The sequence below is a fragment of the Microtus oregoni genome, unplaced genomic scaffold, assembly GCF_018167655.1.
Source record: "Microtus oregoni isolate MIOR12 unplaced genomic scaffold, Mior012 000079F_000, whole genome shotgun sequence".
Taxonomy (NCBI): domain Eukaryota; kingdom Metazoa; phylum Chordata; class Mammalia; order Rodentia; family Cricetidae; genus Microtus; species Microtus oregoni.
The window spans coordinates 453,104-473,681 of NW_024544152.1; positions in this window are offsets into that span (position 1 = coordinate 453,104).

Sequence of the window (20,578 nt, forward strand, 5' to 3'; positions counted from 1 at the left end):
AGACCATGGTGGGACTAAGATGGAACAAAGGATTTGGAACCCTACCAACAGCTAGAAGTCACTACTATTGAAATCTAGGGATGACACTGGATGTTCCATCCAGTCTGGACTCCACTGGATTAGAAAAACAATGATAGGATGCAGAGCAGTGCTCTGAAATCTAGACGATGGAGGAGTATTCTGATAGTCTGGGGATAGAATGGTCATGTAGGGCAGCCACAACTCCTCTGGTTCTATGAGAGACTGATAGTCTTTGTGGGAATCTAGATGCTGTCAACAGCACAGAAAAAGTTGATGGGTCTAAGAATGCCGGAGATTGCTATAGAGGCAGCTGGAGAAGACCAGGACACTGGTTGTTGCAACTTGGGTAGATCAAGCCCTCTATGTACAAAGTACTGAGTGGGTAACTAAACTAAACAAGTTAAAACCTGGGAAGACATAGAAAATCTGAATAAGGAATAATGCTCTATACTGTACCTAAAGTGTCCCGTGGATGTATTAGTGCAGGGTAAGTGCTAGCAAAGCCTAGATGTTCACGACAGAAAAGGAGGATTCCTGAGAATAGTCTGAGCTGAGTTATTTGGGACCATACTCCCTAGAAGACCCTTGACTCAAGAGGCAAACAGCCAGATTATGCAGGGGTGCTGGCTGTTAAACTCAAGCTAGATGCAGATGGATATGGAAAACAAGTATTGGTTGGTGGCTTAAATAAGAAGCCAGTTCCTGGAGGAGAACATTAGGAATGTGGTAGAGTAGGGTGCTGCAGGTAACACAGAGGGTACTGTGGGTGGGTGAAGGTAGCAACTTGTCTGCTGCATGTATGTCGGCAATCGCACACGTGGAAGGCCAAGACATGGGATTTCCGAAATTATAGAAGCCTAGATATTGCTACTTAGGTGATCAAACTAAATTTGTATAATGACTTTGGGAAAGAGGCTAGATCCAGATAGAGATAGAATATGAAATATCTGGTTGTGAGGGAGTGAGTACTTACCAGGCCATACCATGGTGGAGGACTCAGGAATACAGAATTTGGATTCGGGTAAGATAGTTAGCAAAATGAGTACTATATGTAGATTCAAGCAGCGCAGGTCCTTGTAGGACAATGTATGTTGGTTGGAAGACAGGAGTAGATGCTGGGATTCGGCCCTCACATTTGGAACTCTGTTGAATCCTGTGAGCATTACTACAACATGCAAGAATATCCGTGGCAAAAACTAGACTTGGACACTTGTAGTGACTTATGATCTGTTTGTTGGCATATGGGGAAACGCTATCTGGTAGGGGAAATATTCTGGGCTTGGTCTTTGGGGAAGATATGGAAAGTCTGGATTGGAAATGGAGTTGTGAAAGCAGGGCAACTATTTCATGCATGGGTGTAGGTGTGTTAAATTCAGGGGAGCCTAACTGTTGACTATACCAAAGAAGGAGTTGCTGGACCTAGTCTTGGCTGAAGGCTTTGAAAACCTTCACAGGCCTAAAATTTGCAAATGCAAGGCACATGAGGCAGCTGTAAGTCAGACAGCATGTGGAAAATCAAATATTCACTTGTGTGTAGTGGGTTACTCAATTGGCTAAAGTTGGGTCCTGGTGGTTGTGGGATGTCTGGTTATATAATGAAGTGGTTTAGGCATCGGAATCATCCTGCAGATGGATTCAGGTAGGATGGTTACTGTTGGGAATGTAGATGCTGGATACAGCACAAAAGAATGTGCTAGGACAAGGCCAGTTGGAGGGAAAGTGCCAGCAGAAGCTTAGAACTATCTATCAAAGCACGGTAGGACTAAGATGGAGCCTAGGGTTTGGAACTCAGCAAACAGCTAAAAGTCACTGTAAGTGTGAGAAAACAGCTCTTTTAGAGTTCTCACTGGATGTTTCATCAGGTCTGGACTCTACTGGAGTAGGAAAAGAATTATCTGCTCGAAAGGTGCACTTACTTCTCTTGGCATTGTAGAAGGATTTGGACAGTCTTGGCATGCTGTGATATTATGTAGTCAGCCAGAGATCCTGTGGTTTGATGAGGTTGGGGTTGTCTCAGTGGGAATGTATATGTTGTCTACAGCACAGGAGGATTTGATGGGACTAGGAATCCTATATGCTATGAACATGTTTTATTACCATTGGTTATTCAAGAAGATGCTTTGGGCAATCGATTAGTAGAATATAGCCAGGCAGGAAATCTGAACAGAGATATAGAGAGAAAGGAAGCAGAGTCAGGGAGATGCCATGTAGCTGCTGAAGGAGAAAACCAGCAGCTACCAGTGAGAGCCTTACTGGTATGGATCATAATGATACATAGATATACAAAAGGGAATCCCACATCAATATGAGCTATGTTTGGAGGGATGTGGAAAAACAGTATTTGGAACAGGAAATATTCACTAGGTTCGAACTTTAGGAGGACACGATAACTTTTCATAAGGAGTGGGGTTATTCCATTAGCCAGTACAGGTATGATAAGTGTTGGGGAACTCTCAGTGTTGGCTACAGAATAGTAGTAGCTGGTGGGATCATGCTGTGTTTTGAGATTTGTGTCCCTAATCATGCCAAAAATCACTACTGCAGAGTGCAAGGGCCCATTCTTTGATGGGACAGGGACTATTCAATCTAGGATAAATTCCACTGAATATGGAAAACCAATTACAGAGTATGGATATCTTCACCTGGATAAATCCTGGAGGGGGACATAGGAAGTCTGGGTATGGTGTGAAGAGGTATGGGCAACTCTAAGACCCCTGTTGGTTTATCTAAATAGGATTATATCTGGCTGTAGCCCAGATGTTCTCTATAATATAGGAAAAATGTTCTAAATAGGCTGCAACATGTTGAAGCCTAAAATTCACTACTATAAGGCAAGGAGTCCAGACCAAGATTGAACATTTCTTATGGTTTCCAGGTTATACATAACAGAATGTTAAAAATCAAGTGTCTAATACTGTGTGATATTCTCAATAGGCTAGACACCAGAAGATAGGAGAACCCTGGTTATGGACTGGGCTTATGTTGGTTGTAGAAAGCCTCCTTAGGTGAGTGAGTATATTAAAGGAGGCTGTATGCTCACCACAGTAAAAGAGATATTGAGGCTAGGCTGGGTCACCTGACTTGGGATAAGGTGGAAGCCTGGAGGCCATGATTTGTTGCTACACAGCCAGACAAGATATGGACACTGGTTTGCGTATATTCATTAGGTACAGAGGAATGTGGAGATGCAAGTATTCGTGTGTGTGTGTGTGTGTGTGTGTGTGTGTGTGTGTGTATGTGTGTGTGAGTGTGTGTGTGTACGGTCAACAGGCTAAGCCATGGAGTAGGAATGTTATTTGGGAATGATTTTAGGGAAGACATTCAAGATACTAGCCAAAGATTGAGGCGGACATTTTGGACTAAACCATTGACAGGGATTGTATTGTTGAAGGATTTGGAGAAGCAAATGATCTGTCATGTGTTCTACCACAACAAAGGTAGATATGTAAAAAAAAGGTTGAGGTGGAAAATTTGCCTTAGAGTTATTAAACAAAGTCTCCATCTAAACCCAAACTCTCTTTGCCTTCTCAATATCTTCCCCCTATCATCAAAGTGTCAGGAGTGGTACAGTCCACTATTTGTTCCTTCCTTCCCCAGGCATTCTTGTGGGTCAGAACCAGGCTTTGTGATGTCAGAGCACAAGCTCACCTACTATTGGTCGAGACCTTGATGATGACTCAGGTCTGAGGGTGTGGCCTTCCCTACCCTGCCAGTTGTTCACAGCCCCTCGAGGGAGAAACAACACGCGCTCATGCGACTTGGTGATGGAGAGTCTAGCAAAGGAATCTAAGGAATCACTGTCCGACATGGACCTCCCAACATCCTGTAGTGATGTTCCGATGGCAGCGAATGGGCCAGTCCTTATGATGAAGACAAAGGCAGCTCTAAAGCAGTATCCACCTTACATGTCGTGCGGAAAGGTGAGTTGACGAACCCTACTGGAGCTCCCTCCTCTACTCATTTACTCTTACCTAAAGTCACTACCTCTCTCCTTCCTGGCATAAATCCCTTATCAATTCTCACCTCTTCCGACAAAGTGTCCTTCACATGCCTCTCCTGACTTCTCCCTCTATTAACTAATTCTTGTGTTCACCTCTTGCCATTCCAGGCACACAAGAAAAGCAAACACAGGAAGAAGAAGAACAAGAGGAAGAGGGAGGCCGAAGAGGCAGCTGCCCTCGAACGGAAGAAAATCAAAGTGAAAGCTGTTACTGCAATGCCTGAACCTATGGAGAAAGAGCCTGAAAAGGAAGCCGAGGTGCACACTACTGGAGAAGCAAGCGTGGTCGCAGCAGCCGATGAGGGGGAGATCCAATAAGATGGCTATCATGAAGACAGGGAATGCCCAAATATGACAAAGAAAATTGCATTGGTATAAATTTCTTAAATTGAAAATAAATTCAATTTAGTTGAAAAGCTATGTGTCTTTTACAGTGACTAAAGGTGAAACCAGGAAAGGGAAGGAAAAATGATGGTTATAGGAGAAGAGAGGGAAGATGGGTGGGTGAATGGCAACGGAGAGATTTGTTCTTCACTAGGTTAGGAACAGTCATAGTGGTTGCATGGAAGAGGGGGAGTTTGGGTTGGTAGAAGACAAGGGAGGGATTTGGGTCTCCAAATGTTTGGGCATCAATGATGGGTGCATGGAAGAGTGGGAGTTTGGGTGGGAAGAAGACAAGGAAGGGATTTGGGTCTCCAAAGGTTTGGGGCAGTAATGGTGAGTGTGTGAAAAATGAGGGAGTTTGGGTGGGTAGAAGTCAAGGGAGGGATTTGTGTCTCCAAAGGTTTGGGCATCAATTGTGGGTGCATGGAAGAGAGGGAGTTTGGGTGGGTAGATGACAAGGGAGGGATTTGGGTCTCCAAAGTTTGGGCATCAATGGTGGGTGCATGGAAGAGGGGGAGTTTGGGTGGGAAGAAGAAAAGGGAGGGATTTGGGTCTCCAAAAGTTTGGGCATCAATGGTGGGTGCATGGAAGAGGGGGAGTTTGGGTGGGAAGAAGACAAGGGAGGGATTTGTGTCTCCATAGGTTTGTCATACAGATAATGTTACGAATGTTCTAGGATGTCCTGCATATAAGTCTGTCCTACAGAAGGGGTTTTTAGGGAAGTAGGGCCTGTCTCACAGAATCAGTGTTTTGATAACCTTCATCTGTCTCATGAAAAATATTAGAAATGAACTAATATGCCTTTCAGATAAGTTATATATGTGAAAGGTTCTTGGGAGGAGCTAGTCTCTCTCTCTCTCTCTCTCTCTCTCTCTCTCTCTCTCTCTTTCTTCTTCTTCTTCTTCTTCTTCTTCTTCTTCTTCTCTCTTTCTCTCCCTCTACCTTTCTACCTATATCACTTTCTCCTTCTCTGCCTTTCTTTGCCTTTCTTCCCTCCTCTCACTCATAATCTATGTTGTTTTAACCTCAATCTGTCCTATAGTTAGGATGAACTTGTATATCCATCCTCGTTCTGTTCTACTGGGGAGACTATGATGGATTTAGTGTGTGTCTCTCAAATGCAGTTGTTTTTTTTTTTAAATCTGTGATCTATCCTACAGCTAAAAATAGAATTTACACAGTTCTTTATACCTAAGTACATCCTATGGAAAAGAGATGAAGGGAGCTAATATTGTCTCTCACAGTGAATGCAGTTCAAACACAGTCTGTACAACAAAGGATATGAGGAGTAAAGTAGTGTGCTATCCAGTCCAGCCTATCCTAAGATTGAAGATTGGAGGAAGCTAGCAACTGTCTCTCAGAATCCATAATTCATGCTGTTTTGTTGTCTTTCAAGCTAAGGAAATGTTAGGAATAAATTGGTATTGTTCTCCAGTCTAGTCTACCCAAGTAAGGCCGACAAGAGGAAACCAGGGATGGAGTCTCAAAATCCCATTTTTCTGACTTGATACGTCCTGTGGAGGAGTTCAGAAAAGAACTAACATGTTCTCCAGCTATTGTTCAGAGTAGGGTTTAAGGGAGATACTGTCTGTCTCTGAGAATCCATATTGTTCAACTGTGGGACAATGGTCTTGTAACCTATAAAGATTTGTCACTTGTATTGGTTTCATAAAATTCTGATTGACCAGTAGTCAGGTAGGAAGTATATGCAAGGTGACAAGATAGAATTCTGGGAAGAGGAAAGGCTCAGTCTGCAGTTGTCACCCAGATGCAGAGGAAGCAATATGAGAATGCCTCACTGATAAAAAGTACCAAGCCACGAGGCTAACACAGACTAGAATTATGGGATAATTTAAGATATAAAAGTTAGTTAATAAGAAGGCTGAGATAATTGGTCAAACATTTTATAATTAATGTAGGCCTCTGTGTGTTTCTTTGGGACTGAATAGCTGTGGGACCGGGCAGGACAGAAACTTCTGTCAACATTGTCCTAACCTTGATCTGTCCTACACAGGAGGATAGTAGCGAATGAGTGTGCTCTCCAACTCAGACTGCTGTATGAATGAGCCTTAGAGGAAGCTAGTGTCTGTTTCTCAGAATCCATGTTGTCAATTTGCTCTGTGTTTCAGTCTATCAGATGGAGGATTGAAGGAAACTAATGTCTATTAGAATTCTCGAACATGGTCATTTCCAGATAGGAGGTTAGGAGTTATATAATGTATTCTTCTTGTCACTGTATCCAATGGAGGAGGCTTGGAGTAAGCTAGGCTCTGACTCTCAGAATCAATGTCATCATAACTTAATCTGCCCTATGGAGGAGTTAAAGAGGGAAGTTGGAGGATCTCCAACCCAGTCCAGTTTACTAAAGAGGATTGTAGGGAGGTAATCCTTCTCTTTCAGAACCCAAGATTTAATACCCATGACCTATCTAACGGATAAGGACAGAGGTGACCTAGTGTGCACTACCTTTCACTCAGTACATCCTATGGAAAAGATGGGTGGACCTAGTGTCAGTTTCTCAGAATGCATGCAGTTCAAACTTGGTCTCTACAAGAGAGGAAGTTGGTTATGAGGTGTGTGATCTATAGTGTTCTCCCCTCTAGTCTCTCCTAATGAGGAAGGTTTGAGCAAACTTGAGTTTGTCTCTCAAAAGCCATGTCATTCTACCTCTGTCTGTTCAGCAAATGAGATATACCGTAAACCAGTATGTTTTCCACCTCCATCTTATAGTTGAGGAGGCTTGGTGCAAGCTAGTGTTGAATTCTCAGAATCTATGATTTTTAACTTGATATGTCCTAAGAGTTGAGAAGGGAACTAATGCAGTTTCCACCTCAGCCTATAGGTTTTAAGGAAACTAGTTCTGTCTGTCAGAATCCATGTTGTCCTAACCATGATAATTTGAGAATGCACTAGTGCACTCTCTATTTCAGCCTGCCCTAAAGGATATATTTGTGGGGGAGGAAGGACTAGTCCTTTTGCTGAGAACTCATGTCATGTTCTCCTTGACCAGTCATGTAGAAATGGATTGGAGTGTTCTCCATTCCAGATTGTCCTAATGAGGAGGCTTGTAGGAAGCTTGGAGCTGTCTCTCAGAATCTATGTAACTGTAACTTGATCTGTCTTGTAGAGGATTTAATGAGAGGAGCTGTGTGTTCTGTCCCTAAGACCATTCCACTGCTGAGGCTTCGAGGGTAGTAGTGTCTGTCTCTCATAATCCATATTCTATATTCCTTGACCCGTCATATAGAGTAAGTAATGAACTAGTATGTTCTCCAAATCAGTCTGTCATATAAGAGAAGTTTGTAATGAATTAGTGTGTTTCTCACAGAACCCATGTTTTACTAATACTCATCTTTCATATGGATAAAGTTAGGAGGGAAAGAGTGTGCTCTCTAGATCAATCTGACATATAAAAGGGGGCTTGAAGAGAGATGTTATCTCTCTCTTTCTACATTTGTCTTTACCTCTCTCATCCTCACTCTCTTACTCCCTTGCTCTTCTCCCAGAATGCCCTTTGTGTATCCTATGGATCGAGTGATGGATGAAATTGCTGACTCACAGTGATGCTCAGCTGAGGATGCTGGTAGAGAACCATTCTGTCTGCATCTCAGAACCCCTGTTCTATTAACCATGATCAATACTTCAGATAAGGCTAGAATGAAAACTGCTCTACATCATAGTGTATCCCTTGGAAAACATTTGGAGGGAGCTTATTTCTCAGAATGTATGTAGCCACACCCAACATATACAACAGTGGAGACTAAGGTTGGACTAGTGTGCTGTTCACTCCTGTCTTCCTAATGAAGAAGATTAGAAGAAGCTGAAGTCTGTCTCTCAGACTTCACATAGTTCTAATTCTGTATGTTAAAGAAAGGAGGTGAAAGAGTAAACTAATGTGTTTTCCACCTTAGTCTGTACATGGAGGTGGCTTTGTAGAATCTAGTGACTATCTCTCAGGATCCAAGTTGTCCTATCCTGATATGCCAAATGTAATATTTTTGAAAGGAACCAATAAAGTATTTTCTTCCTCCTTCTGTTCTGCAAAGGATACTTGAAAGGGGATGGTTAATGTTTGTATCTCAGAATCCACATCATCCTTTTTTATCACTCCAATGGAACAAGTTGAGGGTTGAATTGTGTGCTTTACTCCTCACTCCATCATAAAGATGATGTTTGTAGGGTGCTAATATCTGTCACCCAGAATTCATTTTGTGCTAACCTCAATCTATACTTATGGAATGCAGAATATGGGTTATGAGAGACAGATATTATTTCCCTCCAAGCCTCACTAGTGGAAAGGTCTTAGGGACAGAACACACAATTTCTATCAGCAAATCCTCTATAGGACAGATCAACAACAAACGACTGTCCCTCAGAATCTATGTTGTGTTAACTTTGCTCTGTCCTGTAGAAGAGATTAGAAGTAAAATTATGTGCTCTCTACTTTTCTCTGTCCTATTCAGTAGACTCTGAGGAAGTTAGTTTCTCTCATAGCTATCCTAACTCTTTGATCAGTCTTGCAGTTAATGTTAGAAGTAAACTAGGTTTCAAACCTCATATGTCTGTCCTGAAGAGTCTTAGAGTGACTAGTATCTGTATCTCAGGATCCATATTGTGCTAAGCTTGACTCGTGCTGGGGAGGAGGCTATGAATGATTTAGTATGTTCATTACATCAGGCTTTGCTATGGAGAAAGATTGGTGGGAGTTACTGTCTATCTCTGAACATTCAAGTTTATTATCACATTAATCTATTTGCTACAGAAAAAGGATAAAAGTAAGAAATAGCTTCATCTACTCCAGTCTAGCTTGTATAAAAGAGATGGAGGGATCATTTATTTCTGCCATCTTCTAATATTTCAAACTACATCTTCCAGTAGAAGAGGCACAGAGTGAACTATGGTGCTCACCTCCTCAGTCTATACAATGACAGAAGCTTAAAGGACAGTCAAGCCTCTCTCTCAGAATTCATGGCGTGCTAACCTGAATATGCTTTTGGATTAACTTTAGGAGTCTGTCTCTCAGAATTCATGCCATGCTAACCTGGATATGCCCTTGGGTTAACTTTAGGAGTGACCCTATGTACTGTACTGCACAGTCTATCCTAAGCAGAGGCTATAGGGAGCTAACATCTGTTTCTCAGAATCCATGTTGTCCTGACCTTGATCCATCCTAGTGAGGAGGATAGAAATTAATGAGTGTTCTTTCTACCTCAGTCTGTTGCATGGGACATGGAGGAAGCTATTGTTTATCGCTTAAAATTCATTTTGTCCTTTCTTTTTCTTTCCTAAATATGAGGTTAGGAATGGAATTATTTGCTCTGCACTTTGGGTCTTCCCTACAGAAGAGGATAGAAAGCAGCTCTCAGATGTCTCTGAGAATCCTCATGATTCTATCTTGGTCCTTCTAGGAGAGGTGGGTAGAAGTCAAGTATAGTGGCCTTAACCTCAGTACATCCAGTAGAGGGGGCTTGGTGGAAGCTAGTCACCATCATTCGGAATCAATACCTTTGTAACTTCATTTACTCTATGGCAGAATTTTAGAGAGAAATAGTTTGCTTCCTAGCCCAGTTTCATCTACTGAGGAGTCTTGGAAAGAGCTAATATCTGTCTTTCAGAATCCATGGTATCCTAACCTTGATCTCCCCTATGGATAAGAATGAAAGTAACTTAGTGTGATCAATAAATAGTTCAGTATATCCTGTTGAGGAAGACAGGGTAGAGTTACTCTTTGTGTCTTTGAATCCATGCTGCCCTATCTATCCTTGATCTGTCCAACCTTGGAAGTTAGGAGTGATGTAGTATGCTTGTCACCTCATTCTGTCATACAGATAAAGCTTGGCAAGAGCTCATGTCTTTCTCTCAGAATCCATGTGATGCTAACTTTATCTGAAATGTGAAGGAGGATAGACGTAACCCAGTGTTATCTTCCACTACAATTTGTTCTTGAGAGCAGACTTGCAGGGAGCTACTGTTTCTTTTTCTCTGAGAATCAGTGACATATTAACTTGATTTGTACTGCAAACATGGACAGGAGTGAGCTAGTACCCTCGCATACTCAGTCTGTTCACAGGAGGATTGGTGGGAGCTAGTTTCTGTCTCTCGGAGTTCCTGTTTTTCCTCACTTGATCCAATGCAGGAGTTTTGGAATGAACTAATGTGTTCTCTACCTAAGTATATCTTATGGTGTAGTCTTTCAGTGAATTGCATGCTATCTCACCATACTTGACCTGTTCTAGAAAGAATATGGTGGTGACATATCAAGCTTTCCATCTCAATCTGTCACAAAAAGAATTAACAGGCAGTAGGCAGTGTCTATCTTTGATTTCATGTCATTCTTGCTGTGTTCTATGTTTTGGAGGAAATTAGCAGTAAGTTAATATGTTCTCTACTTAAGTCTGTCCTACTGAGTACATTTGGAGGTAATTTCTCACAGCCAGAAACTTTGTTTCTTTGTCCTAACTTTGATCTCTCTTATAGTTCACTAACAGTGAACAAATGTTCAATCCACCTGCCTTTTTCATACTGAAGAGTCTTGAAGGGACCTCCTGTCATTTTCTTAGAAACCATGCTATCCTATCTTTGCTCTGTTCTACTGAAGATGTTAGGTGTGAAGTAGTCCGCACTATACCTCATTATCTCCTACTAAATGGCTTGGAGAAAGCTAGTCTGTCTCTCAGATTCTATGTTGTCCTAAACTGGATTTATTTTATGGTTAATTAGAGGAGTGATGAATTGTGCACTATACGTCAATCTCTCCTAGGAAGGAGGATTGGGAGGAGTGAGTGTCCAATCTCTCAGTCCTTGTCAACTAAATATTGATCTGGTCTACAGGAGAGCTCAGAAATAAGCTAGTACACTCTCACCTCTCTCTGTCCAAAGAGGTGGCATGGATCAAGCTTATAATTTATTCTAGAATCCATCCCATTAAATTTTGATATGGAGAAAGTTTGGAGTGAACAAGTTTAGTTTATACTGAAGCCTGTCTTACAGAGGAGTCCTGGGGGGAAATATGTTTGACTTTTGGAATCCATGCTGTCTGATCCTTGATGTATCATATGGATAAGGTTAGAAATAAACTAGTGTGTTCTCTACCTTAGCCGATTCTACAGAGGGGCTTGGATGGAGATAGTGCCTATCTCTCAAAATGCATGCCATCCTTACTTTGATATGTCATTCCAAGGAGAAAGGGAGTGAGGAATTATCAAATTTATTCTGTCTCACAAAGGAGGATTGTAAGGAGCTAGGATCTATCTCTCAGAGTCCATTTTGTTCTAAATTGATCTTTATCATGGCAGAGTTCAGGACTGAAGTACTGCACTCTCCACCACAGTATAATTTATAGAGGAGGTTTGGAGGGAGCTAGGGACTTTACCACATCATCCCCATTTTCCTGAAACTTAACATCTCTCATGGAGGAGGTTATGAGTGGACTATTGTGTTCTCCACCTCAGTCTGTATTACTAAAGATACATGGAGTCAGCTTTTCTCTTTCTCTCCGAATTCAGGTTGCCCTAACTTTGATCTGTCCTACGAATAAGGTTAAAAGAGTATGAACATACTGTGCACTCTAGCGTGTCCCACAGAGTAGGACTTTCGAGCTAATGTCTGTCTCTCAGAATCCATTTCATCTGATTATTGGTCTGTACTACAGATGACTAGAAAGGAACTAGTGTACTCAACTACTTCAGTTTGTCTTGCTTTGGGTGTGTGGAAAGAGATAGTGACTGTCTCTCAGAATTGGCATCCTAGCATTGATTTATTTTATTACAGGGGATAGGAATGAACTGGTTTGCTCTCCATCTCAGCCTGTCCTACAGGAGGTTTAGTGAGAGCTGGTATCTCTCAGAAAACATGCCGCCCTAACTTGATTTGTTCTACTGAAAACTTTAATATAGAGTTAGTGTTTCTTCTGCCTCAGTGTGTCCTACAGAGGAAGATTGGAGAAGGCTAATGTTTTTCTCTCAGTATCTACAATGTCTTAATTTGGATCTGTTCTACAGATAAATTTAGAAGAATCCACATCCTCATCAACTGATATGTCCTGTTACAAAGGATCAGAGTGTCCTCGTATATTGTACACAATAATCTCTTTTAGAGAGAAGGCAGGGTGGCAGCTTGTATCAGTCTCTTTGAATTTATCTTTTGATTAGCTGACTCTGTTCTAATGCAGAGAGAAGGAGTGAACTAAAATACATTCTACTTTAGCATGTCCCAAAGATGAGATTTGGAGAGAGCTAGTGTCCTTCTAAGAATGCATGTCATACAAACATTGATCTAAACTGTAGAGCAGGTAGCAAATGACCTAGTATGACCTTAACATCACTATGTCATAAGGCAGAGTCATTAAGGGAGCTAGATTATGTCCCACAAAATGCATGCAAGCCTATATTGATGTATTCTGTGAAAAATGTTAGGAGTGAACTTCTATGTTTTTCATTTTTGCTGTCTTAATGATGAGAATTGAAGGGAGTTGGTATCTCTATCTCAACATCCAAGTTCTATTATCCTTGGTCTCTTTTCTGTAGCAGATTAAAAGCAACCTACTGGGCTTGCCACTTAGTCTGACATATGAGGAAGCCTTAGAGAGAATTAGTGTCAATCAGTCTCATACCATCCATGTTATCCTAACTTAATCTGTACTATGAAGAAGAATAGGAGTAAAAGCATGTGCTCTCAAGCTCTGTTTGTCCTACTGAGGAGGACTGAAGGGAGCTTGTGTCTGTCCTCCAGAATCCATCTTGTGCTACCTTGACTGATCAACTGAAGAGGACAGGGATGACCTCGTATGTTCTTTACCTCAATATAGTCCTTCACAGAAGGCTTGGCATGACTGTCATCCTAACTTTATCTATCCTAGGAAGGAGGTACAGTGTGAGCTAATATATCCTGACACTTAGTCTGCGCTAAGGAGGATTTTCAGAGAGAACTTGGTTCTAATGCACAGAATCCTTGTGATCTTAACCTTGATCTATCCTATGCTTAACTTTAGAAGTGATTGAAAATGCTCACCATCCTTCTAAGACATGATGGGGACTTGGATGTACCTAATATCTGTATCTTAGAATCTTCGGCATCCTAACTTGGTCAGTCCAAGATTAGAGATTAAGAGTGAGATAATGTACTTTCCACCTCAGTGAATCCAATGGAGGAGGCTTAGCGGAAGCTAGGCTCTGCTTTTCAGAATCAATATCATCATAACTTGATATATCTTATGTAGAAGTTAAAAAGGAATTTGGGAGCTCTTCAACACAGTCCACTCTCCTAAAGAGGATTGGAGGGCAGTAATGTCTCTCTAAGAACCAAGGTTTTAATACCCATGATCTATCTTAAAGATAAGGATAGAAGTAATCTAAAATGCCCTAAACCTCACTCAGTATCTCCTATGCAAAAGAGAGGGATGAAACTAGTATCTGTCTCTCAGAATGCATATAGTTCAAACTTGTTCTCTACAACAGAAGAAGTTAGGAGCTATCTATTGTATTCTTACCTCTAGTATCTCCTAATGAAGATGATTGGAGGAAACTAGAGTTTGTCTCTCAGAATTCATATCATTCTACCTATGTCTGTTCAACGCAGGAGACAAATTGTAAATTAACATGTTCTCCACCTCCATTTATATGATGGAGGAGGTTTGGAAGAAGTTAGCATCTAACTCTCAGAATCCATGTTTTCCTCAGTTGCCTTGTCCTATGAGTTTAGAATGGAGCTAATATAATTTCTACCTCAGTGTATATACTTGGAAGGAACTAGTTCTGTCTGCTAGAATCCATGTCATCCTAAGTATGATCTGTTCGAAGGATGATTTTAAGAGTGCACTAGTGCACTCTATATCTCAGACAGCCCTATATGATGTATTTGTGGAGGAGGAGGGACTAGTTCTTTCTCTCAGAATTCATGTCATGCTCTCCTTGATCAGTCCTATGGAAAAGGTAGGAGTGAAGTTGTGTGCTTTCCATTCCAGGCTGTCCTAATGAGGAGGCTTGTAGAAAGCTTGGAGCTGTCTTTCAGAATCTATGTAACTATAACTTGATCTGTCCTACAGAGGATTGAATGAGAGAAGTTGTGTGTTCTGTCCCTAAGACCATTCCACTGCTGAGGCTTGGAAGGAAATCATGTCTGTCTCTCATAATTCAAATTCTCTAATCCTTGACCCCTCAAATAGAGGATGTAACGAACTAGTGTGTTCTCCAAATCACTGCCATATGAAAGAGGTTGATAGGGAGGTAGTGTATGTCTCAGAGAACCCATGTTATACTAACACTCATCTGTCATATGAATAAAGTTAGGGAAGAAATAATATGCTTTCCATATCAGTCTCTCAATCTGACACATGGAGGGGGGCTTGAAGGGAGCTAGTATCTCTGTATCTCTCTCTCTCAGGAACCAAGTTGTGCTACCTGCTCTGACCCAAGAGGAGCCATGTTGTGGCCTGGAAGCATCTTTTATTCCTATGGTTTCTTAAAAGTTCCTGTCTACTTTGTATAGATGGGTGCATTGTGCCTGGATATTTTTTTTCTTGTGTATAAATGCGTGTGGCCATGCAATGTTTGTTTCTGACTAGTCTGTGGTGCCTGGATTTGTATCTTCCATGTGTCAGGAATTGCTATTAAGGTTACCTGCCTATGCTCAGAATTTGTCCCTGGGCCTTTCTAGTATTAAATCTGATGCAATGACAGAGGTTGTTTTATGCTGTTCTATCTTATTAAAAACAGCTGAGTAATTGGGTACAGTTAAAACTCTGTAACAAAAGTTAACTTCAGACTGGTAACTGCAAATTTAAACTGCTCTAGAAAACAACATGTGCACAGTCACCATTAAGTAAAACCAAGTGGGACGCAACCATTTGACTAAGGATGGAAAAGAGGGGGTCATATTACTTTACTACCTATCTCAAATAAAGTCCCACATAGACTGGCCCCACCAAGAAGACATAAGGTGTTCAATATATTTTAGATTAGCATGCATTTTTGTATGATCATTCACATCCTGGTCGAAACAAGGTTTATGAAAGATAGGATATAAAACAATGCTTGTATACTGAGGTAAAATGTTTACAATGTGAAAATGTGGTTTGCCTTCTACAGATTATGGTTATGCTCTATGTCTTAGAATCACATATAAACACCAGAGACTGAGTTATTCTTATTTTATGATACAGTAAGGTGATGACCAAAACTGTTTAACAAAGAGTTTCTCCTTATCTAAGGTCTGTTAAGGTTAACAAAGACCAATATAAAAATATACTCTTAACCTTCTTGCATTTTGTAAAACTGGTAAGCTGTAGCTAATTTGGTAAAGTAAGTCATACAGAAAATTGTTATATTCTATAACAGTGCACTAGACATACAAGTTAACCATCAGTTACCTCATAAAGGATCAACTTCTTTAATATGTTCAGATTTAGCTTAATTTAGATATACCAAACAGAAAATGATTCCCTGATCATCAAACACTTCATGGATCTGAGAATATGGCATTTTAATTAAAAAAAGCTTCTCATAATAGAGATATGCCAGCTCTTAGCAGCACCCCTGTATCTCCTCCAAGGAAGCTGCAGATGACTGCAGAATACCTTATGCTGTAGCTTGCTTGAAATGCAGCAAAGCCAGCCAGGGTGTGGAGAACTGTTTTGCACCTTAACTGCTGTCAAGACTTGTCCAGACTGGGTACAAGCAGGACACTCGGTAACTGATTGTCCCACTTTGCCTAGACAAAGTAGGCTGGTCCCCCGATAAGTTTCTATTCTCAAGAAAATTCTGTCCATTCTAGGTTTGGCAGCAGAAGACTGATACTGCTTTGACAGCCATGGAGAGACCTGGGGTAGCTGGGAAGCTGTCACATTTTTGCTTACACAGGTAAAATTTATCCATCTCGGTTTGAGGGCTGTGGTGCTGACAGATTTGACAGTTTAAAAGTGTTCCTTATAACCCTTGGTTATACCTTATAATCACCTTGGTAGCTCATTAGTTCATTATTTAAGTTTACTGTAAAAAATACATACAGGTTTGCTTCTTTCATCAGTTTCATAACAGGATAAACAGTTTCAGAAGTAACTTTAGAGGTTCAGAGTTTTAGCATTGATAAATGGAATTTTGATATACCGACAAAGCACTGACTACAAAGAGTTTGAGGAGTCTTAAATTTCTCTGGATTTTACTGGCCCCAGGTTTTAAGAACTGGTTAGTATTAGAGAGGGTATGGAAGCCTTCAGGAATGTTCAGTTCCCTCTTCTCTTCTTTCACTCACTAAACCTCTTTTGTTCAGTAAATATCCACTGGCTGTCATCTAAGTATAGACCAAAAGATATATTTCATTAGGCTAAAACCAGGCCCTAGGAAAAATGTTTTATCCCAAATACATAGTCTCTGCTATGACACCATGGTATAAATATGTCCGGGTTGTCTTCCTGATACTTCCAGGTTTCTGGAGAAAGAATTCTGCTACTGTATCAAGAAATCTGACTTGGTGGAAACTAATATCTGTCTCTAGAGACCCCATTTGACACCACTCATTTTGAGCATATCTTACAGGTCCACTCCTCCTGCTAGACTTGTATCTAGGTCAACCCACAGGAAGCCCTCAAGATATGCCAGCCCCTACACAAGCTCCAAGGACACCAGCCCATATACCAACTGGGTGAGTACTGGAAGGTTGACTTCACCCATATGCCTACTCATAAAATGGCTCCATTATCTCTTAACTCTTATTGACATCTTTACAGGATGGATGAACTCCCCACCTCCAGCAGAAAACAGCAGATATGATGGCTCAAGTACTCCTGAAGTTATCATCCCCTGATTTGACATGTCATTCCCCTAAGCTTCTGGAATATCAATGCTGGTACCACCTCTCCAGACTCAAGGGCATATCGGCTCTTTCATCTGGCTCACTCACCTTTGCCTCCTCTAAACAGCCAAGGTGGCTTTCCATTTCATCCTTTCTGGCAGTCATCACTCTTCCCATGGCTAGCCTTCTTCATAGGGCCATTGTTAATAATCTATTTTTTTCTCCTAGATACCTACCTGCTTTCTCAGCCCCCTCAAGTAGCAGATTCCTGAGGTCTCCAAACACTTCTTCATCCATACCTCCTGCCATGCATCAGTTCACCTACCCCCATGCCATTTCTTGCCTACAGGAAGTAGCCATACTTGAAGTACCACCTATATACCCAAAATTTCTGGGATGTTTAGGTGGAAGTTCTGCTTCAGCCCCACCTTTTTTCTCTCTCTCCAGATGTCACCCGTGAGAAAGTCCACCAACTGTCTGCTCTTCTCCCTGAGATGCTAAATACCATGCCTACAGAGCTTTTAAGAACCAGCCCAAAGACCCACCACGTGATATCTCTCCTTCCTCTCCCAGGAGTCACCTGGACATTGATTTGTTCTGTTTCAAATCTGGATTTATTAATTCAGCTGACTGTGGCTTATTGCATTGGTGAATATAACCTACAACCTGAGATTTTCAAAGATAAGAGTAACAAGAAGTAAGACATAAAAAGCCAGCAGGCAGATGAGCAGGGAATGAAGGGCAGGGGTGGAGATGCAGACAAACAGTGAGAAGGGGGGAGAGCAGGAGTGCTTTGTTCTAAACCCTGGAGGAGTGAGCTTAATCAAGTGTATGGTGTGCACAGTCCCCAATTTGGATAAATTCATCAAGAGATACCCTAATGTTGTCAGTAGTACAAACTTGTACCATGGGTACCAATTGATAAGCCTTTAGCTGGAGACCGAATACTACAGGTCTGCATCTGGTTCTATAAACCTATAGTGGAGGGTTTGGAGCATTTGCCTTTGTTCATAATATCTTCCACATAAGGAATTCCAAGGAGCAGCGATCAACCCTGCTCCAAACAGGCCTGAGTTGCCTAGCACTGCAGTGGCTTGGCAATCAATCTGGGGTTGAAAGAGGTCACAGACTTCTTATAGGCATTTTGGTTTGGGAAGGGGTAGCTTACAAAGCCAGGAGTCAGTAGAGTACGGTAGAGGGTGGTGTAGGAGGGAGAGCAGTTTCCCATGCATTTGTGGTAAATACTCAATTCTACCTGGGGCTGTCATGCTTGGGTTAAGCATTTTTGAAAGTCCCAGTTGTGGCTTTCTTCTGCAATGCTGCGTAGAAATCAAGCTGAATTAGTAAAGCCAGGTTTAATAAGAAGAGCAAAGTAACTCTCTTGTGACTCCTGGGGGAGGAAGGAGAGGAATAAAATGGCTGGACTATGGGCCAGGTCTTAAATACCCTGTAGGTGTGATATTGAACATCTCACAGGGAGGAGTTTCTTTTTGGCAGACATTTTTAGGGGCAGGGTCTGGAGAGAGAGAGGTAGGGCCAAACTGACTGAAACTTCCAACTCGATACCACCATTGGTAAATCCTATGAAAATCTCTGGAGTGAAATTGTGGGATCTCAGCATCAGCAGGCTAGGAGAGATCTACTCAGTCTTTCAAAACACATATCTCCTAATGATTATCAGTCCTACAGATGAGTATAGAACAAGGACTGTTCTGTACTGTAGCCTATCCCTTGGAAAACAGTGGGAAGGAACTAATATCTCAGAATGTATGTAGCCAAACCCAGCATATACAACATTGGAGACTAAGGTTGAACTAGTGTGCTGTTCACTCCTGTCTTCCTAGTGAAGATTAGAAGAAGCTGGAGTCTGTCTCTCAGACTTCACATAATTTTAACTCTGTATGGTAAAGAAAGGAGGAGAAAGAGTAAACTAATGTGTTAGTCTGTACATGGAGGTAGCTTGGGTGAAAGTAGTGTCTATCTTTTAGGATCCAAACTGTCTTATCTTGATATGCCATATGGAGGAGTTCTGAAAGGAACTAATAACTTGTTTCCGGGTACATTTACCCCTCACTCTGTCATAGAGAAGATGTTTATAGAGTGCTAGTGTCTGGCCCCTAGAATTCATCTTGTGCTACCCTCAATTTATAACTATGGATAAGGTTATAAGTTAATTAGTATACTATCTACATCCTCTGTCCTGCATTGAAAGTTTAGATGCATCTAGTGTCTGTCTTAGAATTGGTGTTATCCTAATCTTGATCTGTCCTACAAATGATGAAAGAATTTAACTGTTGTACTCTCAATTTCATTCTTTCCTACAGAGGTGAATAGGGGTGGTAATGTCTATCTCTCAGAAGCCATGTAATACCAACTTCATCAGTTCTGTTGAGGAGGATAAGTGTGAATTACTATGCTCTGCAACTTAGGCAGTGCTATGGAAGAGGGCTTGGAAGCAACTAGTGTCTGTCTATCTCTCAACATATATGTTGTCCAAAACTTGATTTGTTTTAAGGGTATCTTTAGGGGTAAATAAAGTACTCTCTATCTGTCTGTCCTGAAGAAGCTTAGAGAGACCAAGAGGCTGTGTCTCAGAATCCATATTGTGTCAACCTTGTTCTATCCTATAGAGGAGATTAGAAGTGATATTAGGTTCTCTCCACTTATCTCTGTCCTTCTCAGGTGACTCTGAGGGACTTAGTTTCTCACATAGTTGTCTTAACTTTTTGATCTGCCCTGCAGTTAAAGTCATGAATAAACTAGATTCAGTCCTCATATGCCTGTCCTTCTGAAGAGTCTCAGAGTGACTAGTGTCTGCTTCTCAGGATCTATTTTGTGGCAAATTCCTGTGCTTGGAAGGAGATTTAGAATGATCTAGGATGCTTATTGCCTCAGGTTGTGCTATTGAGAATGCTTGATGGGAGCTAGCATCTATCTCTGAAAATCCAGGCTATAATCACATTGATCTTTTACCCACAGAAAGGATAGGAGTGAGAGATAACATCACCTACTCTTCAACTTAGCATGTGTGAGAATGCTGAGATCTCGTTTCTGTCTTTCATTTTTCAAATATTTCAAACTACAACTTCTAGTAGAAGAGGCTCAGAGTGAACTAATGTGCTCACCACCTCAGCCTATACTATGGCAGAGGCTTAGTGGACCCTCAAGTCTGTCTCTCAGAATTCATGCCATGCTAACATGGATATGCCCTTGGGTTAACTTTAGGAGTGACCCTATGTATTCTACTGCACAGTCTATCCTACATTAGAGATTACAGGGAGCTGGTATCTGTTTCTCAGAATCCATGTTGTCCTGACTTTGATCCATCCTACTGAAGAAGATAGAAATTAATGATTGTTCTTTCTACCTCAGTCTGTTGCATGGAGG